The sequence below is a fragment of the Echinops telfairi genome, unplaced genomic scaffold (assembly GCF_000313985.2).
Source record: "Echinops telfairi isolate 266 unplaced genomic scaffold, ASM31398v2 ScPeMD7_9;HRSCAF=40, whole genome shotgun sequence".
Taxonomy (NCBI): domain Eukaryota; kingdom Metazoa; phylum Chordata; class Mammalia; order Afrosoricida; family Tenrecidae; genus Echinops; species Echinops telfairi.
The window spans coordinates 7,702,535-7,715,917 of record NW_022103906.1 but is presented as its reverse complement, the minus strand read 5'-3'; the positions used below and the strand labels follow the sequence as shown (position 1 = coordinate 7,715,917).

Genomic DNA, 13,383 nt, shown 5'->3' with positions numbered 1-13,383 from the left:
CCTCCCCGCCACCCCCCGGCCCCGTGCAACCAGGCTTCTTTGTAAATAAGACACAGTCAAGTGAGCTCTCTTGCTAATGTGCTAAATATCCGCAACACTGATAATTTTGCTACTTATTTTCTGTTTTATTTCCATGTTCCTTGAGCCCGAGATCGAGAACAGAACATGACTTTTTTTCTAAGCCAGTGTTTTTCTAACCAGTCTACAAAGAATAAATTCATAACTTTCTATTTATATGTATACATAATATACATAGTAATTTATTTAGTGCATATAAATGTTGATATTATATGCTAAATAAATGACTCTTTAGACTTGCCATAGAGACACATAAAAGAAATATATAGGACAACTAAATAAATTTTACGTATTCACAAAAATTAAAACACATTTTAAGACATCTGGGTTTATTGTCCCATAAATATTTTCTTATGGATATGATAAAACTAGCTGGAAAATTAGATTGATTTTTGTGGATTTCTTTCATTTTGCTGTTTACTTTTATTGGAAAAGAATTGCTTTTGAAAATTTTATATGGAATCTAATGTTATTTTTGGTATGGGAGCTCAAATTTTGAACTTCTAATGCATATGTATATATATATATATGCAAAATATGTATTTTCCTTTATTCTGCACCAATTATAAACTTCATACTAAATCATTTATATGCATTTATTTCTTCCAAGCAATAGTTGCTGAATGGAATTCATATATCTGAGTCCCCTGAATTAAGCGTTTTATCAACAATTATTACCTCATCCCAAAAGAAAATAAACAAAAATTTGAACCCAATCCTAAATGTCCCATTAGAATTATAAGATAGATAACTATATTTGCCTTTCTCTCAGTCTCTAGTCCAAAATTGCCCCACAACAAATAAGAATATTAAACCAGACATGTATTGTTGCTTATTGTCATCCAGTTGGTCTGGTTCCTAGGAACTCTATATACAATGGCAATTAAGCATTATGGTTTTGTACCATCTTCAGAATTGTTAGGTTTCGGCCCACAACTGCAGTTCCTGTGCCTCTCTGTGTCCTGGGGGTTCCTCTTTCTGCAGCCTTTTCCAGCTGTTGGTGTCTCCTGAAAATAAAAAGTAAATGAGACACATTCTCACCGACTTCGCTTCTAAGGAGCACTCTGACTCTCCTTTTCCCAAGTCAGATCTGTTTGTTCATCTGTCAGTCCATTTTTTTTGCCATACCATAATTAAAATGTCCTAATTCTTCTTTGGTCTTCATTATTCAGTGTCCAATTGTTCACACGCACACGAGGCATTGAAAACCCCTTAGTCCTCAAAGTAACATCCTTGCTTTTCAACACTTCCAAGAGTTCTATTGCAGCAGGTTTACCCAATGCAACACATCGTTTTCATCTTTTGACTGCTGCTTTTATGGGCATTGTCCCACCGAGCAAGATGAAAGCCTTGGCAATTTTCATCTTTTTCCCCACTTGTAATGACATCACTTATTGGTTTAGTTGTGAGGATTTGGGTTTTCTTTACCTTGAGGTGTAGTGCTTATTGAAAGCTATTATCCTAATCTTCAACAGCAAGTGCTCTAAATCCGTCTAATGATTCGGTTGTTAATAAGCCTTTCTTCAACCCTGATGCTGCGAGCCTCTTTCTGCAGTCTAGCTTCTCTGGTTATTTTCTCAGTGCACATTTACACTAAGTATGCTGAGAGGATACAACCATGACACCTACCTGTCCATGTTTTAAAACACGCAGTCTTCTCTTATCTTGTTGATAAAATTGCCTCTTGCTCCTAGTCCAAGTTCTGCATGAGCATAAAGAAGTGTTCTGGAATGCTTGTGTAGTCAATAAAATACAGGTCAATATCTTTCTGCTCTTCTTTGCTTTCATCCAGGATCCATGTGACATCAGCAATGATATTCCTTGTGCTATATAGCCTTTGCTGAATTCAGCTTGAATTTTGGGAAGCTCCCTGTCCATGAACTCCTACAACTGTTGTTGAAATATCTTCAGCAAAGTTTTATTTGCCTGTGGTGTTAATGGTACTGTTAGACATTCCCACATTTTGTGAAGTCACCTTTTTTGAAATAGGTACAAATATGTATTTCCTATTTGGCTGGCCGAGTAGCTTTTCTCCAAATTTCTTGGCAGAAGTGAGTGCTCCCAGTGTTTCATTGGTATGTTGAAACATTCCAATTGTTAGTCCATAAATGTCTTTAGTGCAGACTTCTTCTGTCAGCTCATTGGTTCTTGATCATACATTAACTCGTGAAATGATTGAATGTTGAATGCTTCTTTTTGATAGTTGCACTGTTTATAGCTTCGATCTTCTTTTAATGCTTCCTGTATCATTCCGTATTATGCTCATAGAATCTTTTAATATTGCAATTTGAAGCTTGATCATTTTCTTCAGTTCTTTCAGATATCTATCTATCTATCTATCTATCTATCTATCTATCTATCATCTATCTATCTATCTATCTATCATCTATCTGTCTATCTATCTATCTATCTATCATCTATCTGTCTATCTATCTATCTATCATCTATCTATCTATCTATTTATCTATCTATCTATCTATAATGTTAGGCATAGCCTTCATTTTTGGTTTTTCTAACTCCAGGTCTCGGCACATTTCATAATAATATTTTTTGTTGTTTTGTCAAGTTACTCTTTCACATTTTTAAAACTTAGGGTACTATGACCTGGATGAAAAGACAGTATATACTAGGGGGCTAAAAGAAGTTTGTGAAGATATTCTATTCTATTGATTTTGGATTTATGTACTTTATTTTTTTAATTTGGAGTTAATACACATATCATATCATTCTTTAGTCCAATCACATCAAGCAGAATTGAACAGTTGCTTGCACCATTGGTTTCCAAGCATTGTTTTCCTTCCTGGGGTCCTTGACATCATCTCCTATTACCCCTATGATATTTTAATTCAGTGTTTGCATGTGTATTTTCAAGCTCCCTTAAAAAATCTAGGCGAATAGATTTGCATAAGAATTGCAAAGAACCATTAGTATAATTACAACTACTCTGTTATATCGGGCTACTCTTGATTTCTAGACACAAGACGCTCTCCCTGATGATAGAGGTAGTCATATGAACAAGGACAGGATGTGGGCAAAGTGGCATGGGTCCAGCTGGCTAGAAGCATATGAAGTCTTGTTCCCAACTCTCCCAGGGGTTCTTTCATCAAATACAATACACATGGAAGTGCATCTTGATGCAGAGGAGGACTAAGAGCTAAGCAGGGTGCACTATTGCTCTGGTGGACAACTGCAAAGAGCTGACTGTCTCAATTATCATTTACATGGGGAGAAGTTAACTAGACATATATTTTTTTATTGGTGTTAACTGGTCTATCACAAAAGAAGTTCAATTTACTAATTCTCTGGCATTGTACATCTTCTCAGTAAATCCTCCCATTTATCCTATGGAAGACATTATTATAAGTAGTCCCCAATTTATGTTGAGGTTCTATTCCTATAACTCCATCATAAATCTCAGAGCAGGCAGTTCAAACCCAACATCCACTCCATGGGAGTAAGGTGAAGCAGTGTGCTTCCCTAAAGAATTACAATGTCAGAAACAAGAAGGAGCCATTCTTCTCTGCCCTGTATGGTAGCTTTGAGTGCGAATTGTACCACATGGCAGGGGATTTGTTTATTTGTTTGGCCTTTTAGTACAATTACAGTTCAAAAAGTTGTGTATATTGATGAGTTGTATACTACTTCCCAGGCTATATATCGTAAAAGAGCGACAGCCCCATCCTTCTTCCCCAGAGTGGTTGATGGATTTGAACCACCAACCTTGCAGTTAGTTGACCAATGCTTAACCCACTGCATCACCAATGTTCTTCTATGTTGTTGTTTAAGTGCCACCAAGTCAGTGTTCCACTCATAGGGATTCTTTATGTCAGAGTAGAACTCTCCCATAGATCTTTCTAGGCTAATCTTTACAGTAGTAGATGATCATAGAGCAGCTATCAGCCAGAGTGGATTTGATGACAGTGGTTGTTTATTTGTTATTGTCGATACATATTTACATAATTTCTAGTTGTAATGATTGTATGGGGCTACTAGGTGCAGCAGAATGCTAATTGTTGGCCTGTCAGAGCCCCTCAAAAGTGGTATAATGATATAATTATACTAATAAACTCCCTAAAGTTCTCATAAACCAAGGTGACTGGGACAAATGATAGCAAATGAGTTTTAATATTGAAGAATATAAGATAATTTCAAAACTACTACCTCCTGCTGATCTAAGATAATGACTTTAAAATGATTAATACCAAATCATAAAAGAGATTAAAGTTACTTGATGAGCAAAATAAGTGTGAAATAAAAGTTAGCATCAAAGAATTGGAGATTTTTCAGGCTGGCCCTTGAAAGTATTGCTGAAAAGAATTTCAGGGATTTAAAGGTGCATGGAAAATCAAGATTCAATTGAAATAGCAATAGAAATAAAACAAAATACAAATTATATTCCTTTGATATAAAACTATGTTGTATTGTACCTAAAATCCTATGCTTATTGATTCCCTGGGTTTTATTTTTTAGAATGTCCAGGAATTGTATTCTCATATTACCTTATTCAATGCTCATAATAAACCTATGAAGAAGGTTTATTTTCTTCATACTTTATTTAATATTTTACTTCTTTTTTATTTGAGAAACAAACCAGACAGATGCAGGTTAAATACATCACTCAAGGATACATAAGTAATAAGTATACAAAAGAGAAATTCCAGAATTTAAACCCAACAATTTAATTCACTAGCCTGTGTTTTAAATCATAATGCTATATTATTTTAATAGTTTACTTATTTGCATTAGTAATTATTAAAGAGGATTCAAAGAAATATTTTACACAGAAAATTAAGCCATTCATGTCAGTGGTTCAGAGGTCTTTTCAGTCTATCAATTTTAGTACAGTAAATATATATATATTACAATGAAAGGTTAATATATTTTCATAAAATGTAAATAGATGAATCTTTAGGCCAACAAATAGAGTCCTTCCTGGAAGACCAGTGTGTTTTCCTCAGTACATAAATACCCCGTTCAAGGCTATCGCCCTTCTACCACCAAATACTGTAGGTTAATGATACAAGATTTGGCATCCCAGATTTAGGATCAAGATTTTGTATTTTTATTGTGCCTGACTTCTTTCACACAAAATTCTATTCATAAAATTAACCCATATTGGTCAATATACTTTTATTAATTTTCATGATTCTATAGTTTTCTGGTCTTAAAATGCGGTGTCATTGATGGCACGATGACGTAAGCATTGCAATGCCAACGCAGAGCTGGAAGTTAAACCTACTAGCCGTTCCATGGAGAAAAATGGTACTGTCTGCTACCAGGACAATTCACAGCTCGGAAAGCCTACGTAGGATAGCTATCAGTTGGAATTGACTCAGCTGCTGTGGCTTCTCGTTTGTTTGTTCTTGTTGGTGGGTAGTTGCATCATTTCCAGTTTGTAATGATTACAAATACTGCTATGAATATCGTAGGACATGTTTTGGGTGAATTAATTATGCATATCTATTATATAAATAAAAATATGTACCTGTTTATAGAGTATGCATGTGTTCAATTTATAGAGGTAATCTAAGGCATTTTCAAAAATAGATATAGTTTTTTTCATAGCGTGTATACCACAATTTCAATTTTATATTCTCTATCTTTTTTTTAAAGTCATTTTGGTGCTTGCAAATGATATCTTGTTGTGGAGGTTTAATATTAATATTGATTTCTTGTGAAGTAGTACACCTTTTCATGTTTGAACTGGGTAGACTATTTTACTTATTTATTTAAAACAATTTTAATAGCTCCTCTGTGATTTGATGATTCAAGTGTTGCCGATTTCTCCCATATGGGCTATCTGCCCTATTATTGATTTGTAAATGTTCTTATAATTGGCAACAACATCCTTTGCCAGAGACATGGTTTGTAATGATCTTTTCTTACTCTCTGGTTAATATTGCCATTTGATTTAGAGAATTTCATAGATTGGATATGGTCCTATTGGTTTGTATTATTTTAGAATATTTTCTGTTTTGTTTGAACAATATTTGCCTGTTCTGTGGCCATAAAGTTTGTGTTAGGCTGAGCTTTCTAAAGAGGCAAACCGTAGATGTTTATATATATGTAAAACATTTATATACACATTTTTATCAAGAAAGAAATTGTATCAAGGAAACAACCCAAATCAAGTCTTTGGATCAGATGCTGGCTGGTGCCCCATCCAGCTCACATAGTTGCTGGCTAATGAAGCAGGAAGGTGAACCAGAAGCAGGTGCTCATGGCTAGTTGGTGCAGAGATACATGGGTCCCAGGTCCCAGGCACTTGGCAGGGATCAGATATCTACCAGGCTCTGGAACTAGACAGAAAATCCAAGCATGCCAGAAGGCAAAGGAGAGCCAGAGGGAGCTCAGTTATCCTCAGTGTCTCTCTTATCTAAAGGCCACACCTCCAGAGAGCTGTCATTAGGCAGTGTCCAGGTTGATAAGCTGGACTCCACCCTACCTTCAAGTAGGTACATCAAATTGATGTAAAATAGAACCATCACAAACGTATTCTCCTATACTTGGTTCTAGAAAAGTCTTTGTTTTACAATTAACTTTATTTTATTTTTGAACATTTTGTTTTGCTTGGGTAAAAGTTTACATAATTATTTTGTTGATCATTGAAAAATGTATATACATTTGCCTCATGATATTAATTCTAATCTCATTAATGTAACAATACTTCTCCCATTCCTTCACTGGGCTCTCCATTTCCATCTATCCTTCTCTCCTGCCCTTGTTGCTTTTTGAACTTTTGGGGGGCCCATGTTGCCCTTTGGAGATCAAACGGTTGATTGTTCTAAGAAGTATAGAAGATTGTTTCATTCATTTTTATTCCAGGTGGATAGTAGTTCAAAATTTTCATCTTGAAATGCAATGGATCAGATAATTTCTTTCTAAAAAGAGAAAATAAAAAACTACCAAATCCACTACAATTCAAAGGAATCCAAACTGGAGCAATTGGTGGATTTGAACAGATGACCTTTTGGTTCGTAGACCAGCAATTTACCCAACGCACTGTAAGGGGCTCTTAAAACATTAGAAACAAATAACTAGGCATCAAAAACAATTTTTAAAAATAATTTTATTAAGGGCTCATACAACTCATCACAATCCATACATACATCAATTGTGTAAAGCACATTTGTACATTCATTGCCCTCATCATTCTCAAAACATTTGTTCTCCACTTAAGCCCCTGGCATCAGGTCCTCATTTTTTCCCCTCCCTCTCTGCTCCCCCCTCCCTCATGAGCCCTTGATAATTTATAAATTATCATTTTGTCGTATCATACACTGTCTGACGTCTCCCTTTACCCACTTTTCTGCTGTCCATCCCTCAGGGAGGGGATTATATGTAGATCCTTGTAATCAGTTCCCCCTGTCTACTCCACCCTCCGGGTATCCACACTCTCGCCACTGGTCCTGAAGGGATCATCCACCATGGATTCCCTGTGTTTCCAGTTCCTATCTGTACCAGTGTACATCCTCTGGTCTAGCCAGATTTGCAAGGTAGAATTTGGATCATGATAGTTGGGGGGGTTGGGGGGTGGAGGAAGCCTTTAGGAACTAGAGGAGAGTTGTATTTTTCATCGTTGCTACATCACACCCTGACTGGCTCATCTCCTCCCCAAGACCCCTCTGCAAGGGGATCTCCAGTGGTCTACTAATGGGCTTTGGGTCTCCGCTCCGCACTCCCCCCATCATTCACTATGGTAAGATTATTTTGTTCTGATGATGCCTTATACCTGATCCCTTCGATACCTCGTGATTGCACAGGCTGGTATGCTTCTTCCATGTGGATTTTGTTGCTTTTGAGCTAGATGACCGCTTGTTTACTTTTACGCCTTTAAGACCCCAGACACTATACCTTTTGATAGCCAGGCACCATCAGCTTTCTTCGCCACATTTGCTTATGCACCCATTTGTCTTCAGCGATTGATCAAAAACATTTTTTTTAATTAATCAATTTATTGGGGCTCATACAATTCATCACAATATTTTAAGCAGAATGTTCAATACCCTAAAAAAGTTAAAAACTCAGATACCTATGAGTAAAATGTAAGAAAAGACCTTTAAGGCTTTGACACAGAAAACTACAGAACATTGTAAAAGAAATTAAGGAAGAACTAAGAAATGCACAGATGAGCACAAACATTACACATTAGTTTGAATTTAGGACTTATTTTACTTTGAAATAATTCTTTTAAAAATATATTGTTTTCCATGAGATTTATTTTAGGAGAATACTTTTAAACTATCTTCAGAAAAATAAATCCCATTTATATATGGATTTGGACAGAAGGATTTGTGAAATATGCTTGCAATGATTTTTTTCCTTTTTAAATTATATTTGAAAGGTTCAAGTGTCCTGAACTTGAGATGAAATATTAAAAAATTGTATTTTTTAAATTACAGGATAATAAGCTGCATTCATCCCTACTCAGCCACAGTTAATGAAATCAACTTCTATGTGTAACTTTAGGAAATCAACTTTTATATATAATGATAAAAACATTAAAGTAAGTAGCAGATTAACTCAAGAAAACTCAAATTTACACAAAATAAACATTGTTAGAATGTTGCAAAATAAAAATGTTTTGATCATATGGTAGTTTGTTTATATGACAATTTTGGATATTGGTTTATGTCAAACAATATCTAACAAAGAACTAAAATTTAGTATATTTGGATGGTTTGAAACATATCCATTATCTGTACATTATTTCTTATGCACCTTAAGATAATTCATGTGACATTGCACTTGAAATAATACTTACTGTTCCCCTTAACTATTCCTCATGGCTATTCCTGAAATCCAAATTATTTTGTACTGTGATGGAATGTGTTAGAAGTCAAAATGGAAACTTGACAATCAGTTGCTTCAAGCACATTCAAATGCTTGTTTGGTTAGGAGCTCCTGGTTTAAAACATCTTTTGCAATCTTGCATGTTTTTAATTCCAATATCAGGTCATAATTTTGCCACCAAATCATCCACTGCTGCCCAGTGTGTTCTGACTCAGTGACTGAGGAGGACAGAGTAGAACTGCCCTGTGGTTTCCTGAGACTTTAAATCTTTACAGAAACAGATAACCTCATATTTTCCTAGTTCAAACATTTGACTTTATACTTAACAGCCTCACAAGTAAACTATGATATCAACAGAGTTCCTTAGTAATATTGGTTGAGAATCCAAATTGCCAGCCTGTAATTAAAATTTTTTTTCTATTAGAAAAATGTGCATAATTTTCTATCTTGTACTAGTCCCGATGTCATTGACATGGATAGAAAAGATGATAATAACTGGCCTTGCTTCTTGCTTGTTGTTGTTGTTGCTGCTGCTGTGAGGTGCTTTCCAGTAGCCTTCACCTCATGCAGACGCTCACAGAGAGCAGGGCCACGCACTGCCTGCTCCTGGGCCAGCTTCACGCTGTCATAAAACAAAGCCATTCTCATAGAATCAATTCCAACTCCTAGCAACTCCATAGGACTGCGTGTCAATGTCCCTTTGGGTCTCAGAAACTAAGTCTTTACAGAGCAGCCAGCTTCTTTCTCTGAAGGAGAGTCTGATGGTTTCAAACCAAACCAAGATATGCTTAGAAAAATCTCCCCAAGTATATAAGTAATTCATTAATTCTAAATGTACTGATTTGGCTACAATAAATGGATAATTTGTACATATAATGTAATCTAATGAATCTGAAAAACATAGGGTAATTTTATTTGGCTATAGGGGAATTTTGAACAAATATGTATATGTTATATGCAATATAGATAATGTAAATGCACTTACTTATAATTATACATATGCACAGGTATCTGGGTGGCACATTTTGCATTCACCTACTAAAGTTAGTAGTTTTGACCCACATAATGGCACCGAGGAAGAAAGGTCTTGACAATCTCCTTTGAAGATTTCATTAATAAAGAAAGAAATCCTGTGAAACTGCTCTGTATAACACATGAGGTCATAAGGTTACATAAGTCAGAATCTACTGAAAACCAACAGGTGTATACATATACAATTTTTTACAAAAACAATGAAAAACCAACTCTCCCCCCACATACCCAAACGGTTGCTTTTTGGTGTGCTCAGTCTCATGGAGGTCTCATGTAGGACAGGGCGTTTACTGTGGTCCATAGGTTTTTAACAACTGCGACCTATGAGAATCAGATCATTTGGCCTTGTTTCCAAAGAATTTCTGTGAGGATTTAAACAAGTAATTGTTCAGTTGAAGGCTGAAAATTAACTATTTGGAGCAACCAGGTATGTTACATGTGCTTTGTGTATATGTATATCTGTGTAATGCCTCTCTTATCCATTCTGGCAAAGTCTGACCATCAATGATTCTATTAGGTTACATTTACATTAGAGTTCAGAAATCCCGATCAGAGGCAGGATATAGCAAATGCAACTGCTTCCTGTGTAATGCGCATCATGTCAACTTGATGAAACAGCAACAATACTAGTAATAGCAGCAGCAATAGGCAAAAGAGAATGATTGACTTAGAAGTGAAACAGAAGTTTAATAAACATCACAGTCAATCTTACTGCTTTAGAGCAAGCAAAAATAAGTAAGTGAAAAAGTGAACAAACACACTGCCTATTGACTTTACATAAGGTTTCTGAGGCTGTAAATCTTGACCAAAGCAGATAGACATCACTTCCTCCCAATGAGTGGCTGGAGGGTTTGAACAACCGACCTTGTGATTTGCAGTACCATGCTTACCAATCAGTGCCACTAAGAGGCCAACATCTATAAATCAGTATCTGTTTGCCCAGGTAAATCCCCCGAGGGTAAGATTATTTACCTCCTGGCTGTCCAAAGAGTTGTAACTATTTTCAAACACAAACTGCTTGAGAGGAAAGTTTCTAAATTGTTAGCTAATGGTCAGAATTAACTTAGATGGAGGGTAACTTTATGTCTAAACTCAAAATAGAGTTAGGGTTCCCACAAGAAGCCATAGGCATCCAGAAGCCAAATGGTTTAGAATTTAAACTTTATTACAACTCTTCCTGCCCCCCATCCCCCAGCAGTATCTATAAGCAATATATAATGCAATGTCAACATTGACTCTGAGACTATAGCACTTCATTAGGTAAAATCTAAACGCTGGTCTCTTTGTCTCCAAGGTTTTTCTCCTGTTTCATGGCCTCTCTGCCCATCATAAGCCCAGTTAAATCTTTTCGTAATCAAATGACCTTCTTCTGTGTATCCCTAGCACTTGGAAATTACAAAGCTACATTACAGCATCCCGGCCCACTATGTCCCTTGGACTGTCTACTGGTGACTATTGTTAGTCTATTTATTTCACTCACCTCTTTTCTCTACCCACACTGGGGTTCACATGGACTGAAATGGTCCTATTTGCTCTACACGCCTAATGCTGATAATAAAGCCTGAATAACAGGATGTTGAAGGAAGAGATACATGTACAAATAAAGACCAAATTAATAGATGAAGAGAACAGAATTAATAGATCAATATTTTTCTACCAGAGCCTATCAGAAAATTCTGAAATAGAAAACCTCATTCTTACAAGTCAGCCTTTAAGTGACCTGGCAGACAATTACTTGGTTAAGGCACCATTGAACACATTTTACCTGTCTTTCCCCACAGCTTTTTCATTTGCGAACTGGGATTGGGCTAATGCCCACAAACTAGGCAATTCGGGAGTGGTGTGAAGGATCGTGTGGGAGTAGCTGAAGCAGAAACGTCTTGGCAACCCAGCCTCTGGAGGTCCGCCCGGGGGAATGCTGGCAGAAGGACAAAAGCAGACAGAAGTGGCTTCGGAGGGACTTGAGAAGCAACATGTTTAACTCATAGTTGGAAGCTGTTACCTAAAAAAAAGCAGAATAAAGTATAGGATCTTCGAATTACATTAACCATTCTAATTTAGCAGAGTGTCCACCATCAGACGGAATAGTATGAAATGAGGAAGGGAAGACAGAAAAGGAAAGAAAGAAGACAAAAAGAATTTGGCCCTTCAGCCAGTTTTATCCTATAACAGCAGTGTAATTTATTCTACTATAAAGTATCTGTTCCTCCAGTAATTCAAACTACATTGCATAGATAGTAATCCAAGGATTTGATATTTAAATAGAAACACTGTATTCTGTTTTATAGTAGGAACATAGCAATACACTGCCTTTTTTTCACACTTTTTAATCCAATTTAAAAAGGAATTATTATTATTAACAAGAGTGTGGGATATAGTAGAGCCTGTGGAAGGGATCCTGTAAAGATCAGCCAATGAAAAGTACATGAAGGACTTTGGGTAGATCTTAAGTACTGACACTGAACTAAAGGTCTGGCCACCAGCATCTACAGCCAATCACAGAGATGAGTAAGAATTAGCATATGTTTTAATGACTGGTCTGGATGATTCTTTAAGTTTGCCTTACTTTCCCCCATATGATTGGGGCTTAATTGGGGCTTTTATATCCCTGTAGTTATCAGTACAAGGATCCCTGGGTACAGAGTGGTTACACACTGGACCGCTAATAGCAAGGTATACAGTTTAAAAACACCAGCAGGTCCGGAGGAGAAAGAAAAGACTTTCTACTCCCGTAAAAAGTTAAAATCTCAGAAACCTACAGGACCAATTCTACCCTGATTTATAGGATCACTAGGAATCAGAACTGACTTGATGGTAGTGAGTTTGGTTTTGAATATCTATCTATTGTTACATTCTTTTCTAAGCATTTGATAGCACTGCCATCTGGGAGTACTATTTATATTTCACTGAGTCATAGGAAGTCCATCCTGGCATGTGACTACCCTGTCCTTCAGACAATATTGTTCTTACAGGGAGCATTTATTTAAGGACACATTCTTTAAAGCGGGGACTCATCTCCTACAGGTTTTCTTCATGGCGAATACTCTTACTCTAAGTCTGAATTAATGATACCTTAGTACAGCACTAAATCCCTCAGCCTAAATATTCCCGGAGCCTGTTTGCCTGGGAAAGTTAGTCAGACCAGTGATGATAATGATAAAAGGGTTTCAGACATTGGAGGACGCCTTATTAATGACCTGTGAGATGTAGATGACGCCGGTGACACAGTCTTGCGTGGTGACAATAAGACTTGAAGTATTTGCTGTTGAAGATCAAGGATTGCAGCCTACAGTATGGATTACAAATCAATGTAAAGAAGATAAAAAGCCTCACAATTAAACCAATAGGTAACATCATGGACAATGGAAAAAAGGCTGGCAGCAAGAATTGTATTTTACTTGGACTCACAATCAATGATCGTGGCCTGAGCAGTCAAGAGATCAAAAGGCGTGTGGCATAAGTAAATCGACTGCCCAAGAC

At 36.4% G+C, this 13,383-nt stretch overlaps 1 protein-coding gene across 1 annotated transcript in view; it reads left to right on the top strand.

Annotated features, from left to right (window-relative positions):
* Positions 1-13,383, top strand: part of CSMD1 (CUB and Sushi multiple domains 1) — a 2,262,799-nt gene that overhangs the window by 1,143,514 nt on the left and 1,105,902 nt on the right. The gene's annotated exons all lie outside the window — the stretch shown is intronic.